This window comes from Lycium ferocissimum, chromosome 1, assembly GCF_029784015.1.
Source record: "Lycium ferocissimum isolate CSIRO_LF1 chromosome 1, AGI_CSIRO_Lferr_CH_V1, whole genome shotgun sequence".
Lineage (NCBI taxonomy): Eukaryota > Viridiplantae > Streptophyta > Magnoliopsida > Solanales > Solanaceae > Lycium > Lycium ferocissimum.
In genome coordinates, this window is record NC_081342.1 from 50,738,139 (window position 1) to 50,751,756 (window position 13,618).

The window sequence follows — 13,618 nt, forward strand, 5'->3', positions numbered from 1 at the left end:
AATCAAAAGGGTCAAAGCAATGTAAACCTAGTCAGATGACTGCTATTTTTGCTCCAAAGGTCAAAACGATTTAAATCTGGCCAGATGGCTGCACTATTCGTTTCAAAATCAATCACAACATTACCCAGCATACAGAAGCAGATTGGTAGCCACCAAACAGAGGGGTAGGCTGATCTAATCAAATCCAGACTCAAGCAGAGCAAACGTGGAACTTTTTCTTGCGCAGCCGGTCGAGATAGGGTGCCCATGAGAGTCAAGCTCTCCTGCCATGACTTGAAAGATTGCTCCGCCCCATTCTCAGCCACACAAACTTGTTTATTTGCTTTACCTACTTTTCCTTAAAATTTTCCCGTAACCGGTCGGGCACACACTGCACACACAAAGGCATTCCCGTATAAGGGACACCCTTTTCCTCCTATCGAGTCGAACTACAAGTGACTTGATTCCCAAGACCAGGGATATGTAGGCGGACTCAATACCAAAGATTCAGTCACACTCCAACCCATCACTCCGGACCTCCCAGTTTTTGACAACCGGGCAATCCGAGATTTGCTTAAATTTGCATTTAGATACCTAATTGAGTCGAACTACAAATGACCTGAATTCTCATATAACCTAAGATATGTAGGAAACCCAGAAATTAGGTCAGGCCATATATTTGAAAATTGCATAAAAACGAGAGGCGGTATGGAGCGGGTCAGTCAAAAATCAGGGTTAGTCAAATTTCATTGCTCAGGGATGGTCCCGCCATCCCCGAACACGGAAGGGGCAGTTGTTGACACCTAATTTTTTACCTCTCATAATTTATTTTAACTACCCAGAGTCCTTGGATATCAAACGGACTGAAATGTGTAAACCAAAATGATTCTATAAAATTGTTTCGATAATATTTTGCCATTTCATCTGGCAAAATAACCTCAATAATATTATAAACCATTTATAAATTAATTTACACATTTTTTTTTATAATTGATATGGAGCATTTGCCAAATTTAATCAAAAAGGTAATTCAAAACAATTATTTATTTAATTGTTAAAATTATCAGCAGAAAATCAATTAACAAGCTTTTTACTCTATTTAATTCAAAAAATTTGATTAATTAAATAAGTTAATCATTTTACCCCTCAAATCTTAATCTTGCATATCCAATTTGCATTTGTGCAATTTTTTAGAGTTAATGATAATTAATCAAGTGTTTAATTGTGTTTAATTTCATAAATTGTTCTCTATATGGTTAATTGGGGCTATAATTGAAATAATCAATTGTTGGTTAACTCTGGACTTAATTGAAATAGCCAATCTCCATGGTTTAAGTTAATTAAGGCCATTACTGCAAAATTAGCTTTAATTATTTGATTAAGTTTAATTCTGGCCTTAATTGAAATAGCCAAATTCATGGCTTAAGTCAATTTAGGACATTATTGTAAATTTAGTCTTTAATTGTTTGATTTAGCACATAGCCATAATTAAAACAGCCTATCTCATGATTTAAAGCCAATTGAGGCCATATTTATAATTTAAATCCTTTTGCATGTCACGACGCAATTTCACTAAGTCATGGAGGCACCTACCTTTCTCACCTCGGTAGGCGAACCCTTAACCTAACATTTCATAAACACATAAATAGATAATAAATGAATGGAAGAAAATAGAATAACGAAACTCTCACGATAATAATATAAGGAAGCGGAAACAAGAGAAATAAACCTCAGTATCTGGTCTAGTCATACAAGAGCATCTAACTAAATACTACAAGTCTGAGTAATGAAAATACATCAATAGTCTCAAAACATATGTCTTAGAATAGAAATAAAGACATAGTAGATAGAGGAGTCTTCGGGCAGCGAACGTCCTCATGCTCACCTTGAAAGACTCGAATCAGCAAATCCTCAAACAGTCAGCCACGAGGAGTAGAAGTCGATCCCACCTGATACTCTGCATTCATAAAGGAATACAATAAGTGTAGGTCAGTACAAACAACAAGTACCGACTAAGACTAGCTAACGTATATAAAGACAACAAAGCAGTATAAACACATAAACCAACAAGTACAAGTCAACAATAAGCCATATCCATGGTACAAGTCATCACCTATGTTGTAGCATCTAAACCCAATTGTGCCAAGTCTCAGTATAGCAATAATCGAATCAGTACATCACAGTTGTATCACCACAATCAATAGAAACCAAGATACAATGCAATGCAATAATGTATGTAGGATGAATGCAATGCATATGCAGCTTTGTACAACATGTCCGGGACCGAATAACTCCACGTCTCGATAATTATGACCCATGGGGGACCCATGAAGTCCATGTACCAATCGCTCCGAAATAGGACCACGGATCATGAGCACACTCTCACGATCCCAACAAAGACCTCGGGCATCGGACATTCCATCGTTCCCAATAAGAACCCTCGGGCAACGAACACTCATCTCTCTTTTACACTCTCTAACAGAAACCTCGGAGGCTACACTCTCTCACATATCATCATCAGTACTAGAACTATGCATATGTCAGTGTATCATAGAAATGCGTATGAATATGATGAAATGTAATATCAACAACCAATTCAATCCAAACTGTACCACACATGGCACACAAGTAATATCAATGATAAGGCTACACAATAAGCCACAATGGAATCACAACTCTCAGCAGTACCTCCCAGGGCACATAAGTAATATCAACGATAAGGCTACACAATAAGCCACGATGGAATCACAACTCTCAAAGAATACCTCCCAGGGCACATAAGTAATATCAATGATAAGGCTACACAATAAGCCACAATGGAATCACAGTTCTCATCTCAGTATCAATCAAGTAACATATCCCGATATCGTAGCCATGATGTATCACTATTCACAATTACCACGGTATCAATATGTCAACAATGCCAACAAGTAATAGATCAGATAAGTCAACAACACAACGGGGTGGCTAGCCCCCAAATCATTCAACAAGGCCCAACCTAAGAAAATATCCAGCCCAACTTTATACCCAAAGGCTTACATGCATTCTCTGACAATATCATCTAAACATACGCTTCGCTAGCCGAAGTTTCACCATAGGGTAAACCATAACCTACCTGGAAGGCCGAACACCCAACTCTCCAATAATCAAACCTTAGTCTTCCCCTTCCTTTGAGCCTCGAGATAAGGTAAGTCTAAACATATCTGAATCATGGAATTAGAATCAAGAAGAACATCATTCAAACCCTACTTCTATTCAAGACCCAAATTCCCAACCTATGGAATAGGGTTTATGAACTAGAAAGGTGAAATTAGGAATCTAAAGATCTCAACATGAAATTAAAGCTCTAGATGATCAATTCCCATCAATATCAAGCTAGAAGAACTAACAATTTACTTAAATTCAGATTCTCCCAAATTTGGGTATGAACCCTAACTTCCAATTCCATAATTTAGCCACTAATTAGGTATATCATGCAATAATAGATTCTAGTCGTCAATTCAATGCTTAATGAAGCTAACCCAATCAATAAATCAAGATTACAAAGCCTAGAAAGAAGAACTCATTGAACCCTCTTTTAATCCTTAAACTCTTAGTGAACTAGCATGATAGTGGAATCCTAGGGTGATAATGCAACATGGAATAGAAAAGAAGATAAAAGGACTTACCACAAAGATTTTCCCCCAAGAATCACCTTGAAAAGTTCTCAAAAACTCAAAAGTCGAAATACTAAAGAATAGCGGACTTAGGGTTTTTAATACTCATTTAATGAATGAATCTGCCCAATGCCCGCTCCTGCGACAACGAGACCGCCGGGCGGTCCCGGCCGGGCAGATTCTCGACCGCCGCAACAACATAAACCCAATTCATACACCGGGCGCTTTTTTCGGCATAGCCACCGCTATAGCGGTGCCGCTGCTGCGGTACTAGTGCCGGCATAGCGGGCCACCAGAACCGTAAAAAACTCTAATAAAATTACAATCTCAACCCGAAAATCCCGATTATCACCCGAGGCCATTTGCTCACATACCATATATGTAGACAAACACAAAAATACGCTACAAACGCACTCGTGGTCTCGGAATTCCCAACGGAGGTCTCCTTGACCGAGTCAACCCCTGATACCTCAATATCAACCTCCCAACCCAAGTCCCAAAAAGCACCCTAGTGCATTGGGAACCAAACTGAATATACGTACAAGTTCTAAAAGACCATTCGGACCTCTCAAAATTGACGAATTTTCGAAAAAAGTCCGTTTATTGAAAAGTCAACTTTGAGTCATCTCTTTTTAGCTTAAAGCCCAGATTTCCCAAAAACTTGACCAAATCAACCCTGATGACCTCGGGAACCGTACCAACGATCTCCACATGTCAAATATGAGCTAATAAAGCTAGAAAAAGGATCAAAAGGGTCGAAAACGCAATAACAACCAAAAGGGTCATTACATTGCATGTTATTAGTTTGGTTAATTAGTTGATTTGATCGTTAATTAAAGGGTTGAAATCACTAATCGTCTTAGTTATGGCCATTTGATAAATTGAGTGTTTAAGTCCTTCTATATGTACATACATATACCTGGATATACATACGTATACATGTATATTAGGTATATGAATGTATATGACTGCTCTTTTTTCTTTTAATTCAGTCGGGCCTGGTCCAATAAGGACCTGACCCGACCTAGATAAATATTAAAGGGGGAACACCCCCTTTCATTTTTCTATTTCTTCAAACCAAATGCACCCCTCTCTTTCTCTCAAGGGTTTCTAGAGCGAAACTCTAGCCGCCACCCTTCCCCTCCCCTCTCTCCTATATCATGCATGCCAGAAATGGCAATTTTAAGGGCCCACGCTATTTTTCTAGCTTTTTGTATAGTCGAGAATGGCAAGAGCATTTATTGGTCTGCCATTTCTCAACCATTTCCACCGAGGACCGATCCAAACACAGTAAAGACGCCCTCTCTCTTCTATTTTTTCTGCATTACAACTATCTTAGATAGAAAATCCTTTATTGTTCTTATTGTATTATGATTTTAATACTCGTCTCCCATTGGTTCATGAAGAACCGAAGGGATTAACTCGATTTTGGGTCAAATCTGACCGTTTATGTTATATCCCATATTTTTGTACATTGGGATATCTTAAGTTAATCGCGACAAGTTAAGGACAAGACTATTTTGGGATACGAGGTAGAGACTTTTAACCTCCGATTTTGTTTTAATGCACAAGTTGCTTATAAATTTTATTTGGTATGGAAATATTAGTGGAAATTTGGGATTAATTAACCATGATTAGATTATTAAGTGGGATTAGTGATTAATTAATATTAATCAAGTCATTAGTGCACTAAGTGGGCCCCACGAAAATGTGGCTGAATCTAATTGGCTCATGAATCTTAGTGGGACACGTGTCATGGCTGGACACGTGTCACTTCCATGGGCAGCATATATATATATATATATATATAGGATTGATGACTAATGAATCAACTATGTATTCATTTCATCTTCAACATTTTGTAAAGCATAGAGAGAGAGGGGGTTCGGCCATGGCTGCCCATGGTGGAGCTTGAAAATTGTGATCAAAAACAATATTTTCCAAGGCTTTTCAATCATTTGGAAGGTCATCCATAACGTGAACTAACCATTGGAGCAAAGAAGAAGGTTTGTCGTTTCAATTCACTAAATTCTAGCCAAGTTGAAAGTCAAGTTGCTAAGGTAAGGGCTGATCATTCTTTTCACGTTTTTGTAGGGATTTTGGACTTGTTGTAACTTAGTAAAAATGAATTGAGTCTATGAAAAATTATGTATGTTGATGGTGGAATGTTGTTGAGCCGTAGGGGCTGTTTTATGTGGAAATAGTGGACTGATTTGAATTAATATTTTGGTTGTTGTTGTTGTGGATTTTATGATGAGAATGAAGGTATTTAATGGTTCAAGTTGGAGTTGTAATTGTTTGTGGGCTGTTGTAGAAGTTAATATGGTGTTAGTATGGTTTCTTGTATCGAAATGGATAATGTTGTTAACGTGTGGTTGTTGGTATAGTTCATGAATTTGGATGAAAAGAATGTGTTGTTGTTGTTCTTGTTGAGCTTGGAAGATTAATGGTAATTAAGATTATATGTTGTGTGGTGTGTTGGTTGGGCTGTTGTAAGGTTGTTTAGATGAATATGTTACGATTATGAATCATTAAGAGTAATTTGAATATGTAGTAGTCGTATGTGGATTGTTGTCGAATATTGTGAATGTGGGCTGTTCGGAATATTGTACGGGCTGTCCGGAGTGTTCTTGAGTCTTGTTTGAATAATCTCGGGTTGGTACTTGAACGTATGATTATTGATGTTGGCTTGGTTGTATGTGGTTGGTTTGAATATAAGGGAAACGTCGTCTAATTATCTAGAAAGGAGTTACTAACATTAAAATATGTTTTGAATCTCCCCGTAGCTTAACCGTAGTTCTTGACGTCTTAATATAGGTTGAGGCATTATTGGGCAGCGTATACGTATTGTGTTCCGAGTAAACGCTAAAGGTATGTAAAGCTATCCCTTCTTTCTTTTGGCATGTCCTAGATGTAAGTAAGATAAGATATGAGCTTTGGGGTAATTCTATTCATAAGTTCCGAGCATGTTTTATGATTCTTATTCACTTTGACATTAGAATTCTTAAATAGTCGAGCTACCGCCTCGAGCTTTCTACATGATCGGGTAGTAAATGATACATAGAAGTTCCTATTCCTGAAAAACTCTATAATCACTAATGACCATAACTTTTATAAGTTGTCTCGTATTAGTTTGATACATGTCTATAATCCTTGAGGCGTTATTTGATATAGTTCATAATGATATTCAAAGAGTACTGAATATGACTATCGTCCTGATACTTGAGCGTTGATTAGTCTACTTATCTATTGAGTCTCAAATGATGATTTATATGCATATGGTTACTCACTACTCTGCTCGTGCATACTGTTATTACATCTTTCACCGAGTTTCAGGCCGGGTATGTCATCATGCACACTTTCACTGCATGGGTTCACCGAGTCCCTCGCTAGAGGTCGGCACGTATATATATCGCGTGTGTTATGCCGTGTATACGGTGTTATGTCGTGATACGGAGTTATGCCATGTTACGGAGTTATGCTGTGTTCTGGAGTATGCTGTGTTATGGTGCCAAAGACGGGGTGGCGACCATGTTCACCGAGTCCCATAATGGGCCGGATATGATATATGAGGTTGACATGCATGATTTGTGTTTCAAAAGCAAGCATTTTGGTATCCTGGTTATTGTACTCGTTTTCTGTACTTCTTATTTCGGTCATAATCCTGTTTACTGTATTTTATGCTTTATATACTCAGTACATATCTCGTACTGACCCCCTTTCTTCGGGGCCGCGCTATGCCCGCAAAAAGCATACTCTCGTTTCTTGATCCGCCGCCTAGAATTTCTATTTAGCTATCTTGGAGTGCTCCATTGTCCCGAGCCTAGATTTTTACGCATCCTTTTATTGTATATATGTGTTTATCCAGGGGTACGGCGGGGCCCTGTCCCGTCATATGATACTGTTGTTACTCTTAGAGGTTTGTAGACATATGTGTGGGTTGTATATATAGTTGTTGTTCAGTCGTGTCTATATGACTTATGTTTTGGGACGTTCCCATTCGTAGTGGCAGCCTTGTCGGCTTGCGTATGTATATGTGTTTTGGGATGCTGTATGTAGTGGCAGCCTTGTCGGCTTGCGTATATATAGTTGGGACGTTCCCACATGTTATGATAGCCTTGCTGGCTTATGTGCGATATTATCTGTTGAAAGTTGTAACTCTTCAGGAGACAGGTTGCTATGATATGTATATATATGCGACATATTTGAGACGACGTCTTGCCTTTTTGTATATAAGTTCTTATCATGCTAGTTGTGGACTGATTATAGCTAACAGGTGTGTATACGAGTGCCCAGCTCGGGCGCTAGTCACGGCCTACGGGGTTGGGTCGTGACAGTTTACAAGTTTCATAGTTGAATCTCCGCCCTTGAATACTATGTGAGGCACCAATTCTCAGAAATTGGCACTTGTCCTACATCGATTTCAAGCTAGGGTTTGGGGATTTTTGGGGTTCTATAAATAGGACCCCCAATTCGTAGTTTGCAGACACCCAATATCACTTGCTTATTCAAAAAACTTGAAAATACCTAGGGTTTTAGCAAATTTTGCACAAGATCTTTCACTTTTTCGAGTTAGTTTAAGTTTTCTTTAAAAGGTTTATTTCATTTTTAAAAGGTTTATTTCATTTTCTGAGTGTGTGGCTGAGTGTTGGAGTGGAAGATTCAAGATTCCAAGTCCATTCTCGATCGAGACTGCACCAAGAAAAGGTAACCTTCTTTTTTTTTCTCATTTCAGTATTTTTTAGCATTTGTTTGGTGTTGTTAGTTATATGGTTAGTTTTTCTTTAGTTAATTATGTGATTAGAGTATACTGTTAGTTTTATATCTTGTTGTTAGTTGATTAGTGTTATTTGTTAGTTCATTATCCTGTCTTAGTTAAGTATGTTCTTGCTTTAGTCAATTAGATGATTAGTTGTCTTTCCTTAGTTAATCATGTGATTAATATATAATGGTTAGCTTTGCTTCAATTGACTATGTGACTAGTCTAGAATTCAAGATCTGTTTGTCATGTTTAGTTAAGATATGTGATTAGTCTAGATTCAGTAGCTTGTTAGTTATGTTTAGCCGTGTTTGGTGTGAATTTATAGTATGCTTATTAAGCTCAGTTAATTGGTGGTTGCCTAGCTGTATACATGCTTAATCTTATTCATCCTCAACTTAGACTATGCTTGTTTGTTTTAGGTTTCCTCTATTGTACTTTGTATGTGATTAGTCATATGTTTAGGTAAATATACTTACAAACTTTAGCTTCTTTTATGGTTAGTTGAGCCTAAACTAGCCTATGAAGGTTTTGTATTGATGAAACACATGCCTATGGTTGTTTGAATGTGATTTGTATGCTTAAAATGATTTAGTCATGAATATTTAGGGTCTACAACTTGCTTAACTATACCGTGCACATTCCATTTGGTTAAATCATGTATCATCTGCTTAACTGAGAGTATTGTTTAATAAAATTGAGTGTGTCACATGAGGCTAGCATATAAGTATAATTGTTGTCCCATTTACTTGCATCAAAACTGTATATTCATGTCTGTATCATTAGCTGTCTATTTTTTGCTTAGCATGATTCCATTAAAGACCTATTTGACTTATAAGCTGATGTTATACAACTGTTATAACTATCATGAGTCTAGATGGTCTTCCGTAACCAAAAATAGGTGTCAAATGTTCTTAATAGGATTAAAAGGGACTTTGAGTTTAATTCTAGCAATCTGCATACACATAGCAATCTGAATGAGCCTTATATCTGTCTTAAGGTTCATTATTGACTGATTGAGGTTAAAATGTTAGCTGCATATCAAAATGCTCACTCTCTGCTGCATCTAAACCTGTCTCCCCATTTCTGCACATTTGTTATCCTTGAAGCACCACATGAATTTGTGAAGTTGCTTTCTTCTCAAATATATAGTATGCATCTAGGATGTTTGTGGGTTTATTAATCTTTTACATGAAATATGTTCATTCTACTCTTTAAATGAGACTGTCACTGAAAATGAACCACTTGGTGTGCCTATTTGTCTTGATTTGCATCTCTGTCCTGTTCATATTTGATTTAGCTTTGTCTGAAGTTCATTATCATAACTAAACTCATGAGATCTTGCATTTGTGTTTCTCTATGACCTTTTTTGTTGTCTATCTGAGCATTTATACTTGATGTGAGCTAAGTTAAGAATCTGTATGATGCATATTTGAGTTATAAGAGGCTGTCACTTGGCATGCTTTAACCCTGTTGTCATCCACATGTGAACTAAACAAGTATGAAACCTAGGGGTTATTTTAGGTTGCAACATTATCATGAGTACTTGTGTGTTTTGATCAAAAGTTCAATCCTATACTTAAGCATGATTTGATTATGCATTGCTTGTATTTGGCTTAGTGTGTTGATCTGCCTAAACTGCCTGTATAGTTCTGAGTTTGAGCATGATCAAACTGTTGTATACATGGATGTATGTCAAGGTATGCAGAGGTATGCAGTTCAGTATATTGCCTCTGGTGTATATGGGAATCTGTATGTCAAGTGTCTATTTGGTATATCATCCATCTTTGACTTAGAAGTTTTCATTTAGGCTTTTATCTGACAATTTGGGCATGTCCTGACCCCTTTCTTACTGGGCCTCTTTCTCTTTTATATTGCCATGTATGCATGACGGGTTTGCATGTTCTTCTTGTCTGGTTACTTTGATAGTTGAATTGGGCCTGCTTATTTCTCTTTGGCATTTATAATTCGGGATTTGTCTCTTCTTTATATGCATCTACCGTTGAGTATATTAATATGCGCGTATGTGGACATTTTGGTATAATATATGTTTGTTTATATTATGCTAGTTACTAGGTTATACGTTCTAGATACTCTCTAACCATCCCATTCTTTGTTTCTCTTTGTGCTGCATAGGATAATATCATTTGGGCCGAATTTTATTGCATAAAACCTGTTGGGCCTGAGGCCCAACCTTTCTTTGATCGAGTCCGAGACATAAGTAAGGGAAGCTAATAGTTGCATTGAAGGCCCACCTATGGGTGAAAATAGGCAACTGGTGGGCTTAGATAGGCCCACCAGCCTAACTCTTCTAAGCCCACCAGCCTAACTCTTCTCCATTTTCATTTTTATGTATTCGTAAAGACCTGTATAAATATTGAAACCCTTGTGAATGTTAGAACTTAGGAAAAACACTTAGTATTATTAGGAAGTAGCTCAAATGCTTTTCAAACTCGCCTAATCTAACACTTGCATGAAATTGGTATTTAATTTGTTTTTTCCTGAAGTATGAAACTGGTTTGATAACACGGTTAAGTCTAAATAATCCATAAAAATGGAACTAAGTTATAATTTTGGGCCTTCTGCCCCTTTGAAAAATCTAGAAGTTACTAAGAAAGTCTTTGGGCCTTAAGCCCACTTCAAAAATATTTTAAAAATTAAGATGTTGTAACTGTTTTGCCTTTTGGCCCTTGGAATCAATTGGACTGAAATAAAATGGATTTAAGACTATTATGGGCTTCTGAAACAAATTGGACCTAATGCCTTTAGACCCGAATCAATGTTGAGACAAGTTGAAAGTTGACAATTTTCAGATTTTTATAAGTAAAAATGACTTCCTTTCATTACTAGTTTTGGACTCAAAAGATTTTATGAAAACAAAGGCTTTTTTTCTTTTTTTTTGCCAAAAGCCCAAATCTTAAAAGACCAAAAACAAGAGGAATTACACTTGGAACCATTTTGAGATAAGATGGCTTTGGTATGGATATTGTTTGACCCAGTTGAGCTTCAATGGAATAAAATGGACTTAGTAAATTTTCTTATATACTTATACTATAAAAAGGAGATATACTCCACTTATTTTCCTATATAAGTTATAAAACCCATAAGAACTAAACTCATCTCATTAGGACCAAAATAGTAGCGACTCTACTCGGGAGAAATCCCGAGTGTGTCTTGGTCCGGAAATGAAGTTAGTTGAACACTTATATGAATTTTTGAAACCGAACCCCTTTTTTAAGGGGATATTTTGCCGGAATTTCGATTTTATGATAAGCATGACTCTTTGGGATAAAGTAAACATTTTAAGCAAATAATTACAATAATCACACATTGAAGCTCGTAGGTCAACCGTATTCTACGGATCCTTAATACTAGGGTGCTTAAAACCTTCCCTAGGGGATCACCAGAACCCTTACCTCGAACTCTGGTTCTAAAATGATTTTTTTCTTGTTTGATCAACCCTTTCTAATCCGATTTTTCTAATTTCCCTTAATAAATTAGGTGGCGACTCTAAAAATACTAAAATCCATTTAGAGCACCAACAATCTCTCAGTAGCTTTTTTGCACCCGCGTAAAAGTGAACCGTAACAGTAGCTACATAAATGGAGAAATGCAGTCCATTCATTGTACAAATGCCGACTGTGATTTTTTTTTTTTTTTTTTGGCAACAACTTTATTTTTTTGGCTAGCTTTTGAAGTGTTTTTGTTGCGAGTTACAGGGGCATAACAGTTGATGCTTGCATATGCACAGATTTGTTCCTTGTATCATCCAATCAGTGCATATATTGAATATATTAATGTCCAGCCTTAATCATTTCACTTTTTGCAATTCTTGCACTACTTTGTGATTTGCATTAAGGCATTGGCCTAATTGTCCCCATTTTTTGTGCTTGTTGATTTCTTTCTTGGTTTTATACTAATAGATGCCTGCATTTAAGATTAGCCTTATTAGTGAGATAATGTGTGAGATATCTTTTAGTTACAATTTTGCCTTTGGCTAGTGCATTTTTCTTTAGTGTAGTTTTAAACATAACTGCTCAACTACTTAATCTATTTCTTTTTTCCTACAATCTCTCTTGTTGGCATGAACAAATTGAAGCAAAAACGGAGTTTCACGCGAGGCTCTCATAAACGGTGGGTCATGGAGTCAAATCATTCCACCTCTGAAACTTGTACAGACACTAACAAAATAGTACTATTTTAATTTTGGGAAAAGGGTCAAAAATACCCCTTTACTTTCATAAATTGGCTACTTTTACCCTCTGTTACAAGTTGGGGTCAAATCTAACCCTCCCGTTACAAGTTGGAGCCAAATATAACTCTACCGTTACGTATCGAGAGAGAATTGGATTTGGTTAGACAATGTGTGATTGGTAAACAAGGATCCTTAAATAGTTAAAGGGTCCTTCGGTTTGATTCGTATTCCGATCAAAAACTTTATTGCTTAAAAGGATTTAATCCTTTTCCTCTCAATGACAAATTCGAGAACAAATACACATTCTCGTGATTTGTATCCAAAGGTCACTTAGACATTGAAAAATTGGATTATGAAATTGTGAAACATAATTTTTGAATTGGATCAATACGCCCAATTGAATAAGTATGAATAAAGGATCCATGGATGAAGATAGAAAGTTGATTTCTAATCGTAACTAAATCTTCAATTTCTTATTTGTAACAAAGAAAGTGAAGCAAAATAGTTATTAAACGATGACTTTGGTTTACTAGAGAGATATTGAGAGAGATCAAGAATTCTCACCATTTCTTAGATTCATGGACCCCATTCAATTCAGTGGGATCCTACATTCACATTTTTTTCCACCAAGAAAGTTTTGGTGAACGGCAGCCGTAACTATAACGGTGGTAAGGTAGCGAAATTCCTTGCTGGGTAGCAAAGTTTCAAAAATACCCCTCATTTCTAACATAATCACACATAAGCAAGCCTAGTCATTGGAAGGGTGACATGGACGCCACATGACATTTAACTTATTATAGGTGGTGCCTCGTGGCAAACTTTAAAAAAAAAAATCTGAAAAATTGATTTTTCTAAAAACAAATCCGTAAAAAAATGGCTTTTGTTAAAAATCTGAATTTTTTTTTTATTTTATAAAACCCGCTTCTTAAAAAAAGATTCTGGAAAATTGGATTTTTTTTTATTAAAAAATTTGGAAATGATTTGTTTAAAATTAATCCAGATTTTTTAAAAAAGATTGACACTTTTAAA